Here is a 12,279-nt window from a genome sequence, read left to right as displayed (position 1 = left end):
AGAAAAGACTGTAGTAACATCTAAAAAGTGTTGTTCTTCTGATCTCTTAACCTACACATTTTTATCTTCTCCAGTGAGTATCATTTCTAGAGCATGGCTCATTCCTTGTTTATTTTGCTGCACTTCAATGACCCTTACCTGCAATGCCATTTGACTGTTAAATTTCAAGCAAAAATGTTATATTTTTCTTGCCACAGAACCATACAGCAGTTTTAGGGATTTTTTTTGCAGTGCAAGATCAAATCCACTACTGTAGAAATAATATTGCATGATTTTGAGACCATAAGCTAAAAAATAACAGTCAATAACAGTTTGTTAATTTTTTATAGATGGATGCACGTTTAATTGCAGCAATGAAAACATAGTGCAGTCTTTCCTCTCATTCAAGCTGTAACTAAAAGACTGTGAGGAATAAATACTACTGGAATATTACTGGATTACTGGTGTGGTTACTATTTCGGTATTGCTATAAATAAGAACATATTTCTCCTGCGTATTGCTTAACTACTTTCGCTGAACTGAAATGACCATCACGATTAGTAGTCTGTGGGGCATAGGAATAAACTCTTCCAGGAAAAGATATAAAGTAAAATGAGTACTCGTGTCATTTCAGTCTGGGGAAGAAAACTTTTTTTTTCTCAGAAGTATGAGTTTTAAAACTAAGGACATCCTCTGCATTGTTTTCTTCGTTTATCTTTGAGACTGATTTAAAACCTTTTTTTCTTTTAAGATCCAAAGTAGGGAACTGGTCTTAAGAAACTGAAGGGCTTTCAGCGAGAGAAATTACTGTACATTTATCAAAACCAACCATTTTTCACTCAAGATACTCATAAGACAGAAGATTCATCCTAATAGTGTTCATATTTAACTGCCTGGAGGGAAAATAAATAAATACTTTGTGTTTTCCAATTAAAAATAATTATTGCCAATCTAACAAAAGCTTTCAGAAAAATGTAAAGCCAGCCTTCAGTATCGTAGTTTCAGTTTCCATTCTTTTTTTTCCTTACACCACTTCAGTTGCATAACGCAATAATATCAGCATAACTACCCTGTGGTTATATGAAGATATGGAATAGAAACTTGGAAATAACTTGTTTATGGAAGACCTGCGGGTTTCAACTACTTTGGTAATTTTTGTTTAGACAGTGGCAAGAAACTGCTTTATGTGAAGCCTTTGTTACTAATTTTAGTAATAGTTTTTTATTACTTCTCTGAGAAGATTATTTCACAGTCAGTATTTTGATTAGAGATCTTTATAATTTATTGTTACATTTTACATTGTTTACATTTTACATTGTTACAATTATTGTTATAATTTGTTGTTTACATGGTGATATTTACTTTTTTCATTGCTGACTTCTGATGGAAACAAAGATGTGGTTAGTAAGGGGGGAACACAAATCACATAAGTTAGTATTCAGCATAATAAAAGTCTGCAGCTGAGCGAGTTGGGTTAGTTCTTTTTAAAGTCAACGGAGAGGCAGAAACATTTTCAGAGTGTATTATCTCTAACATAGTTTAGATGTTTGTTTCAGGAAAAGAGGTGTGGCATCCTAGGCTCTGCTGACTATGTTTACTAGGTATCTATTGACTCCATTAACCCTGGGAAACTGGACTCTGCATCCTGAACTATAGAAATCTAATGAGTCTTATCACAAAAAGTACAGGCAAATCATAGAGATGATGAGAACAATCTGCAAGGATATGATGTGATACTAATTTGCAAATTATATAGGCCCATGAATAGGCCATTTGGCTGTTCCAGACTGCTGGCCAGAGTGGAAGAAAGGACAATATATATTTTGCACAGCTGGAGCAAAATTCCTGTGTGGATGCTGGAATGGTCAAGAGAGACAGGCACTGATGAAATTGATGTAAGCCACGATGCAAGTAATTTGCCAGCGCAGGAAAGCTTTCTAAGACCTCTTTGTTATGTGAGATGGTGAGTATCTGCTAGAAGGGGATTGAGGACTCATGAGAAAAAAAAATAAAAATTCGGAAAATGGAAAGGATGGGTTGAAATAGTGAAAGAAAATATTAAATAAATATTCAATCAATATTAAATTAGCTCGTACACTGAATATAAGAGAATGTGAGGTGATCTAAGAAGATGTTATCGCCGTTGGAAAGTCCAGATGAAATTGAATTGTCAGTGGACTAGACACAGGATAATCCTTAAGAGAGACATTTCAGATAGTTTGAAAATAAGATATTTTGTCCAGTTTTCAAACTGCTTTTTTCCCTGATAAACTGACAGGTACATGGACTGAATCTAGGACCAAAAGAATGTTCTGTGGAGCTAATTCAGTATATTTTGTTCAGGCTTGATAATTATTTCTCTTTCCTTTCTCTTTCTTAATAGTTCCCCTGTGATTATTTCCTGTGGTTCTTGTCTTCAGCTACATGTCTATAATGGCAGCAAAAATCATTCGGAAATGTGATTGTTGGAAGTCAGTACAGGAGCATCAACACAGCTCAACAGTGATACCTTGGTCCATAAATCAGTGACAACTGAAAACGTCATCTCAGCCAGTCATTCATGGGTGGGTGGCATTCCACTGAGTTGCTTTTTGATACAGAAATGCTCCGTTCTGCTGTGACAAGAGCAGAGCTTCTATCACCGTCCATTATATCAAGAGAATTAAAGAACTGCAGGTGGCCTGGAGAACGCATTTTGAAGATTGTTTTGGATCAGTTACTCTGTAGCTCAGACCGCTTTGTCCATTATGAAGAAACAAACACAATTACAACTGGTCTTGATTAATGATAAGAAAAACAGAGTGAAAAGGGGAACATTTTTCTCTTCAGTGCGTAGAGCTGTAGTTCTCTGAAAATTAGCTAAAAATCAATAACATGTAATGGCAGAAAACAGTTTTTGTATCTAACAAATTATTTATTAGACAAAGAGGCTGAAATGGGGCATCTCTATTAAGTGTTTAATCCTAGAGATCACAAAATTCCAACTTTTAAAGATACCAAATCTACTAATGAATATATTGCTATATAATGTATTCCAAATAATGAAGTTTCAATCAGAATTTTTTTTCAAAGAAATTCAAATTATATCAAATTCAGATTTATTCAAACATCAAAATTTCATGCAGATTTCTATTGGCTCAGTATACACCCATTGAAGTTAACAGTAATCTCAAATGAAACTATCCATCAGTAACTGAATTATTATTTTTTTCATTGTCAGATTTATGTCTTCAACATTAATACACAGCTCTGCTTAGGTAAATAAATGGTACATGTAAATATTTACTAAAAAGATTTAAGATTAGATTTAAGATTACATTAAAGTTTATCTATATGAATATTTTATGGTAGAAGGACGAGCTTCAGTATATACTTACATAATATGATGGATTATTTCCTTATAGCCTGATAGTGCTTGAAGATGCCAGTTATGCCAGGCAATAGGCAAGGGAATGCCTGTCGTCTATGACTGCGTTGTAAGAGACGCTTTTAAATTGTATGTGAAGCTTAACTGCAAAAATGAAATCAATTAGTAGATGTGGCAAACAGTAGCTCTTCCTACCAAAAGATCTAAATCTAGCTTCTTATAGTTTAGATAGGTTCAGATGGTACAGGTGAGAAGTGCATTTATTTACTTTGGTAATGAATATTTCCTTTTGATCCCCAGCCTGCCTTTATTAACCTTTCTTGATCCAAGGAAGCCTCACACACTGTAGTCAGAGCTTAAATAAAGAAGGCTGGGAGCAAATAGAAGCAATGATACTGGGAACCACTTGGAATCTGGAAACAATTACAGCTGCAACTGAATGTAGCTACAGCATATGTGCATACAGAAATTTCAAATAAAGAAGTGCTACTAGCACAGTTTATGGATTTGTGAATTGCACAGATTCTTACATGATCTTTGCTTTGGAATATTTTGTGAAGATTCTTTTGCTACTGGATAAATGAAATAGACATTATGTGGTACCAGTGCTGAATCCCAAAATTATGATGATCTTAGAGGTCTTTTCCAACCTTAATGACTCTATGAAGTTCTATGAGCAACATTTTTGATCACTGTCTTGGACAGCAGATGCAAGACTCCTCAGAATCTTTACCACGTCTTTTTTTTCTGCAGCTATTATGAATTTCTTCCTGCAATTTTTCTTTTTACTTTTATTTCTAGACTTCTCCCTTTCTTAGATTGAATTTCATCTGCTGAAACAGAGTTCTCAACTTCAGTATGAAACACATCAGGAATAAACTGTAAATGACTCTGCAGTTTACAACAGGGTGTTCATAAGCTGCCCTCACATAAAAGCATAGAGCTACAAAATAAGAGAAATAATAAAAGATGTAATTCACTTATCACTCACTTATAATATCATACTAAAACCAATGCCTGGTTGTAACAGATATGCCGTATTCTTTCAGATGAATGAAAAGAGTTGGTAGTATGATTAATTTCTATAATAGTCAGAATGAAGATTTTGGGAAGATTAATATGAAGCTTATTAGATGTTTTTGCATCTATTGATGTCAGTTTCCTTTGAAGCTGAGTTTTTGCTTCCTCTTGAAGCTGGTAATGATAGGCATTTTGTCTTCCTCTCTTCCCTTCCTCTTCCTCAAATATCTTTAGATTCAGCTAACACCTGAAGGACTTGTTATACTGAGTCCCAGTAAATCTCCCCTGATTTGGTGTTTGAATGAGGTATATACTAAAATGTACAGGATAAGATGCAAAACAGCCATTACTGAGATTCTTATTCACTAACACCACTGATAGAGCAGCCTCTTATGCTGCATAACTGATTATGAGATAATTCACCACAATTTCTTCCATTTTTTTTTTCATGGAACCAAGTGATGGTTTTAAGTGATGTTTGTACCTAATTTTTCATCCATTTCTTTGAATTTGGCAAGTTTCTTGAATGATCTGTTAAAGCTAGATCATAGAATGGGCTTTTCTCTGGATCACCGAGAAGGTCAAGAGCAGTGCTATTTGTAGCCATTATCAGTGGCATGTGCAGACTCACGAATGATTAATCTCAGGACAGTTTAAGTATTCCCCACAAGTTCCTCTCAGTTTGTCTCCCACATCCATGAGGACTTGTAGTTTTAACCTCCATATCATTAATTCCTTGCCATCTCTCTATCTCAACTGCCTTTCCTTTAAAAATACTACGATCTTGAATTAGGCCATTATTTCATCCTTGAAAATCAGTTTCAATTTACCTAGTTCACCACTTTTTGAAACCACAGTAACTCATGATTGCTGTGGCCAGAGAGGAATTGCCTGAGAGATGTGCAGTGCACTGAGCTAACATGTAAGGCTAAAGTATAAAATTTAAGTTATAAATGAAAGTGACAAGCAAAATTTTTCTCCACTTAGCTTTATTAATGACGCAATATTTTTTTTGCGTGTGGTATAAGGCATTTATTGTCATTGTTTTTAGCTGTAATTTCATTTCATAATTCAGTTGGCTTTTTACTTTTTTTAATACCACTTTTTTTTCCGTGCAGATTATTGTCATAGGATACGTCTGTGTGGTCTTCCTGGAACAAACATGTGCAGATATTTATCTAAAGAAGCAAAGGCTTAACAGCAGGCTTATTTTCAAATATGTGAGTATGCAGCTGAAATCAAGGCTGTACAGATTGTCTTTCTAAGGCGACCAATGAAAACGGCACTTGTTTGTTTTTTTTCTGGTTGTAGGCCCAATCATATATCTGGTGACATCCTAAACACTGTCTTCAAACATTTATTTTGCACAAAAAGTCCCACAAAGAGCATAGGAAATATTTGTATTCTTTAAATTTGATATCTTTTGGACTACAGTCAGGATCTTGAAGAATCAAGACCTGTATTAGTATATCATATGGTGAGCATTTTTTGAGAAAGATTATGAGAATGACCATAAACAAGAAATAAACATCACAAGAAGAGAGATTTTAATGATGAAAGGATTTGAAAGAGAAAGCAGAGGAATATGAGCTAATGTACCAAAAGCTCAAAAGCTTATGAAACATAGAATGATACTTAAATTGTAGAATGAGAATGTCCCTTTTCTCTGATAAGTAGTATAACAAAAAGGAAAATGAAAGGCAATCTGGAAGCTATTAGAAGGAATTTTTTTCTGCAATGTATAATTAGGTGGTAGAAATCATTCTCAGGGGAAATGAGACCAATTACACAAGGAGAAATCCAAGTGAGATGGAATATTTCCATATATAACTGTGGTACCTAGAGTAGTAGCAAATGGTAAACAAGCAATGTAATAACGCTTATTGAAATAACTATTAAGCCTTCTGCTCTAATGCTGCCATTCAAAAGCAGATGTTATCTGCAAAGGGGCAGTTTACATCACACCTACTTGATAGAAGGGTGTTCTACCTTCTCCTCAGCTATCTAGTGAAGACCACTTTCCATAGAAGTGGTTAGAAAGAACCAAAGTCTTTTCTTATGTAGATCTAACCAAGCACGACAGCAACAGTACTTTTATGTATCTGTCTAATATCCTTTAACAAGCATGAATTTGACATTTAATATATAGTATCAGTAGCCTTCAACTAGCAATTATTTGCTCAATAGACTGAGAAATTTCTTCAATTTTTGTTAAAAAAAATGATAAAGCAAAAAAAGAAGGCAAGAAAGGTATCTAATCTTTAGTTAATTCATTAATCGATCATAACAAATCCCCTGATGGCTACTTCTTTTCATTACAGAATTTTTCAGCTTCAGTGACCCTTTAACCACCCTTTGACTTTTCATGACTTTTCACAGATTGTACAATTTTCTTTTTCAAGATTAAAATTTGTATGGTAATTTCAAATCAAGGATCTTCCTGGAGGGGGTCAGGTCTTCTACATTCTGGATGTCTTTCATCTTTATTACCATCATTTTAAGTACAACATGGAAATATGATGACCTTGCTGAAATCATGATGACAGTGACACAGGGCAGAAGTAACACAATTCTTCTTGTGCTGTAAGTGCAGGGACAGCATACATAATAATGTTGTCTGACTGTATTTATGCTAATTACGCAAAATTATGGGGTCTTTTAGAGGTGATTCAAGATGGGCAGACAAAATTCCCAGATTATCAACAGTGCCATTTGTGCGTATTTGTTTTCCTCATTGTGCAATTTCAAATGTGAATTACAGAGGTTCAAATTTTGGTAAGCACTGGTATGCTCACAGCAAATAGGTTCTGTTTCACTTCTCTCTTTTATTATATGTACATCTTAATTGTTTAATGTAATATTTCTACTTAATTATAGGAAATGTCACTTACTATATTGATGGGAAAATGAACACGGGCAATGTGACATCGTACATTTTTACAATGTGAGAGAAAATGACTAATTATGAGATAGAATAAATTAACTCATACATCAAACATTTCTGAGAGGTGTTAGGAGGTGGAGATAGGGGGTTCCTCTGGTTTAATCTCTCTGTAGAGGAAATTAGAGTCAAATTATATTGGAGATTCAAGAGCAGAAATTCTCTTCATGGCCTAGAAGAACATATAATGACACCTAACATTTACAGAGACATAGCACATCATCTTGAAGTTTATACACTGCAAGCATCACTTCATTTATCACTAGAAGAACATTGTAGCATCATAGCATACTCCACAAATTTTATTAGAATATATGAATTCAGTCATGGCTACTATAAAACAGCTGGAGCATGCGTGCAGGAGAGGGTATACACATAAAGAGGAATCACAATGAATTTCATGAAGTTGAAGCTGCAATTTGATGACTTTAGGTTGAACATGGAAAATTTCCAAAAACTTGATCATAACTAGTAAATGCACTACTATAAGTCTATAAATTATTTCTGTTCACTGTCGAGAGATTTAACCTATGGCAATCCCTTGGGATGAATGTTATTCATCTAAAAATAAGATCATATTTCTAAAGAAGTGTGTGTACTTCAGCTTTACTCTTTCTAACTTAGGTTTATTCTTTCTTTTATTTGCTTTCCCATAAAGCATTTTCCCATATAAGGGTCTGTTGCTTTCTATCAAGTTCAAGTTGCTTTTCTAAGTGTTATAAGGATTAATCAGGAAATGGCTTGAGGAGGAATGTTTTAAAAGAAAAAAAAAAAGAATTTATTTTTGTGAGGAATCACCATTCTGTACATGAACTCTTGAGGCAGAATGCAGCATTAGGCTAATACCTGTTATCTCTGAAAGTTCATGATAAACAGGCTGACAAAAGCTTTCACCATTTCCCACTCAAATTAAATACATCTCTTCCTCAGGCTAAGGGATCAATAAATAAATAAATGAATACATACATAAATAAAGCTTTAAAAAGTAAAGGTACAATTTATTCTGGAATGAAGGAATTCTGGAGAGGTGGCAGGGAAGGTGAGCTGGATCAGTAGATGCTCAAGGTGTTGAGCCTTGCAGAAGGAGAAAGTCAAAGTGGGAAAAGGAGGGAGAAATAAAAATGAGAGGTTGAGGTTTGTTATTAAATATTAAGAAAGTGATAAACTTTTCTTCTATTAATTTTGGTGAACTCTATCAATAGAGTTCATTTTCATTCCAATATAGAGCATAAAGAGATTATAAAACCTTTGCATTTTCCACAAAAATAGAGTTTGTTTTTCCAGACAGCTGTACTGCTAACCAACATTGCACAGGCATCACTTCACATTCCTCCCCTGCTGCCTCCCTCCTGTTAGTCCTTTCTTTTCCACATTCCTATACATATATTTAGAGAACTCAAAATGCTGCTAACTCTCCTGTCATCACAAAGACAGCAGAAATAAACATAAGTCACTAATAAATGTTACATCCCTAAACTACAGCATGAAGAAAGATGGCCTCTTTCCCAGAAGCTGTGCGCTGAATATTGAAATCTGTTTGCAAACCAGCACTGAATGCTGTGTTGTCAGCCAGTGCACGTAGCTAAGTGCAAGTGGTGCAGACTGTAGTTAATTAGTAAGTTTTGTTTGCTAGGCTGTGACTACAGCAACTTTCTTCTCATAAAATATCTTTCATGTACATAACTAGAAACAAAATGTTCCTCAAAGAATCTCTGTCCGTGTATTTAACTGTTCTCTATAATGCTGCCAAGTCACAGCATCCCGGATAAAAACAAATCAATGCTATTGTGATCTTACAAGAGGTTCTGAATTTCTCTCTCTTCAATTTTACTGAAAGATTTCCTCTTGAATGTATGTCTTCTCTATTATTTTTAATGCATTAATGTGTAAAATCTCTTTCACGTGCATCTGTATATAAATTAAGCATTTCATGTGGTTACTGTAATGTAGATACAATTACTCTATCTCACATTCTGTAAAGAAATTGAGAATTAAAAAAAATTACAAAAAATTTAAATAATATGAAAATTCTATTAAGTCATATGGAATTATAACTATTACATATATATGGCTCAATATATTTATCATGTTGGAAACAGTAAATTTTTTTTGAAAAGATTTTTCTTTCCACTGTGAAGCAAAGGACTAGACTTGAAGTGTGGAAGACAGGAAAAGTGCCTGACGTAATTTCTTTTTCCCTCATTCATGAAGATTTGTTTTGAAATCCAACCTGATCAGGATTTTGGAAGGTTATTTATTTATTTAGTCTGCAGTTTAAATCCCTTGGTTCTAATTTGCTTTCCTCACATACACTAGAGTAAATGGTATTCAACTCCATTGAAGTCAATGGAACCACGCACAGATAAAACCAACAGAAGAAAATTAAACCTTTCAAAGAAAACCTACTGCATTTCTTTTGAGAAGCTGAAATGGGTAAGTTTAGTTAGTTTATCATTTGCTGAAGTTTGACATTGCATAAAGCATTAGCAACTGGAGTCTATTGTTGAGACAAGGATAATGAGCAAATCTGAGTTTATAAATGGTTGACTGGAAACAATGGTGCACAGATAACCCTGGAGAGATTGAGAAAGACTTCACTGGAGTTTATTTGCATTGCAGTCCTACTGGAAGTCACAGAAGCTTGGCTTCCTACCTACTTAGTGCCATTTATTTTTGATATGCCCCAAAGCATCCCTGACGCTTATTAAAATAGAATGGTGTCTAGGCAGCCAGTAACGCTACTGTATCTTGTTTAAACAGTTTTCTATTTTTAGAAGTTCCAAAGAGCTTCAGTATACAGCTTCAGCCCAGCTATATCTGTTGATTCATGCAGCTTGTGAAACCTTTGACCTAGATAAAAAAAATCCAATATTTAAGAAGAGAATCCACATTGCTTTCAGGATCCACTTAGTGCTGTGGTTTAACAAGCTGTTCTTCTCATTCATATCATTTTATTATCCTTTTTTTGTGTGTGTGTGTGTGTGTTTTTTTGGTACACCATACAAATTCTTTGTGGCTGTAATCTGAACAATTCAACCTTGCTATTACATATAATTTTACTTATCAACTATATGGTACCTTTATACATCTCTGCTCATGGGGCTTTTGTTGTTGTTGTTGTTGTTTGTTTGCTTTGGTGTTTTTTTTTTTTTTTTTTTTTTTTTTGCAAAGTGCCACTAACACTGTGCAGGCAAGAATTTCCCTTTAATCTCATTTTTGTGTCAAATTCCTTCTGCTGTTTCTGGATGTGAGCCAGCCGTGTTAGAATGAAAATTGGAGCTATTCTCTTCTCAAGCCTGCCATAGTTCTCACAGCAGGGAATATTAGTTTATAAATTACCCCAGAGAGCACCACCAGTCATAGAAAGCTCCATAGATCCACAGGAGCCAAATCACACCTTTCACTTCTATGAGCATTCGCATCCCAAAGTAAACAGTGTTTACATTTGAAGCTGCACTCAGCTTTATAAAAGACCATTCTGACTCTTTTACTTTTGCGAAACAGTTCTGTCTTTGACATTTTTTTTTTTTTATTTTTTATGGCTTATATTATATTTTACTGGGCAGAAAATATAGTGGGAAATAAGCTATATTGTCTAATTGTTCCTTATGTATAGAATAGATTATGGTCATCAACAGAGGACCAAAGTGCCAGCTTCTCTTATTCAGTTTGTTCTCATTGTTTCTCTTAAAAAAGCAGAGTTTTGAAACTATGAGCATTGTGAAATGGTGAGCCCCTGTCTTGGGAGTTGACAGCATGATAATGCCACAACACAGAGGATATCAGTCAGATAGAATAGCCTGTAATGTGGTACATAGAAGGATAGCAAAATATCCCCTCTAAAATAAAGGCTGTCAGACTGAAGGATACATTGCTAGAGCATTTCAGTTAGCGTATCACTATATAAATCACTGCAGTTACGCAGCTGTAAGTCTTCCCTGCAAGAACTAATTATTTGATGACAATTGTTTTGGCAGCTTCTTACTCTCATTTAATACTTCATATTTCCTATCTACAGGGCTGCGATGGGACATTATATGGTTGTGCTGTCTACAAGCCTATCTTCTCAGTGAACACACTGGAGAAGCAGTTTGTTACTCAGAAGGTTTAGGCACTCCACCTACAGCAAAAGTTCTGGACACTTCACAGAAAAGAAATGGTACACACTACGACCCAAGGACCTGGCTGTAAAATTAGATTTCTAATTAGAGGATAAGATATAAATTTGTACACTTGTATTGAATTTGTTTATCAGAGGTTTCCTAAGCATTTAGTCTATTCTGGTCTGGAGTACCTTAGAGTGAATATAAAATTAAATTTAGCTAAACCTTGCTTGTTTATGGCTATATAGTTTGTGTTACTGAATCTCTTTATATACAGAATGCAATTAAAATCTAATTGCCATTGGAGAAAAAAGTCACACTGGCAAAACTGCGCATACCCTTCTTGTGTCTAACGGACCACACAGCAGGGAGTAGCATCATTTAAATGTCTGTGAGGAAGCAACACAGAAACGTATCTGAGAACAGTGATCCAAGGCAGGTCTGTGGTCTTTTTTGTGTAATAAAAAGGGCTAAGAGAAGGAAAATGACATTATAAAAAATAAGATTTCACAAATAGAGAGGCAAGGGATTAAGTTGTGAGTTGAGGGTAGTACCAGAAAGATTTAAACTTGGTTTGAAGAAGGGTTTGAGAGTGGAAAGGAATATCATCAGGTACCTGGGTAAGGGTGATGCTCTGAGTCTGGGCTATTTACTTTAGTGAGGTTGAACAGCTGATTTCCATTAAAATGCATGACTCTCTCCCTTCCCACCAACAGCTCCAAACTTGCAAATACCTACACCTACAACTGACCTCAGCTCTTCCCTTAGATTCGGCTCGTCTGGGAACTTTTGGGATGGATAGGTAGTGGTAGGAGGGCATTCTCATGGCTTTTCGTCCCTTCTCAATATTACCTGTCCCAGTACTAGCA

At 35.0% G+C, this 12,279-nt stretch overlaps 1 long non-coding RNA gene across 1 annotated transcript; it reads left to right on the top strand.

Moving 5' to 3' along the window:
• Nucleotides 1-1,764: 1,764 nt before the first annotated feature.
• On the top strand, nucleotides 1,765-11,512 carry LOC122159559. The gene is made up of 5 exons (XR_006168549.1): nucleotides 1,765-1,942; nucleotides 2,363-2,543; nucleotides 5,485-5,586; nucleotides 9,624-9,740; nucleotides 11,326-11,512. It is a non-coding gene; the product is annotated as an uncharacterized LOC122159559 (long non-coding RNA).
• Nucleotides 11,513-12,279: the final 767 nt, after the last annotated feature.

Source organism: Centrocercus urophasianus, unplaced genomic scaffold (assembly GCF_019232065.1).
Source record: "Centrocercus urophasianus isolate 14NV4802_14NV808 unplaced genomic scaffold, USGS_Curo_1.0 seq_16, whole genome shotgun sequence".
Lineage (NCBI taxonomy): Eukaryota > Metazoa > Chordata > Aves > Galliformes > Phasianidae > Centrocercus > Centrocercus urophasianus.
Note: the sequence above shows the minus strand (reverse complement) of the source record. Positions and strands in the feature narration are given on the sequence as shown.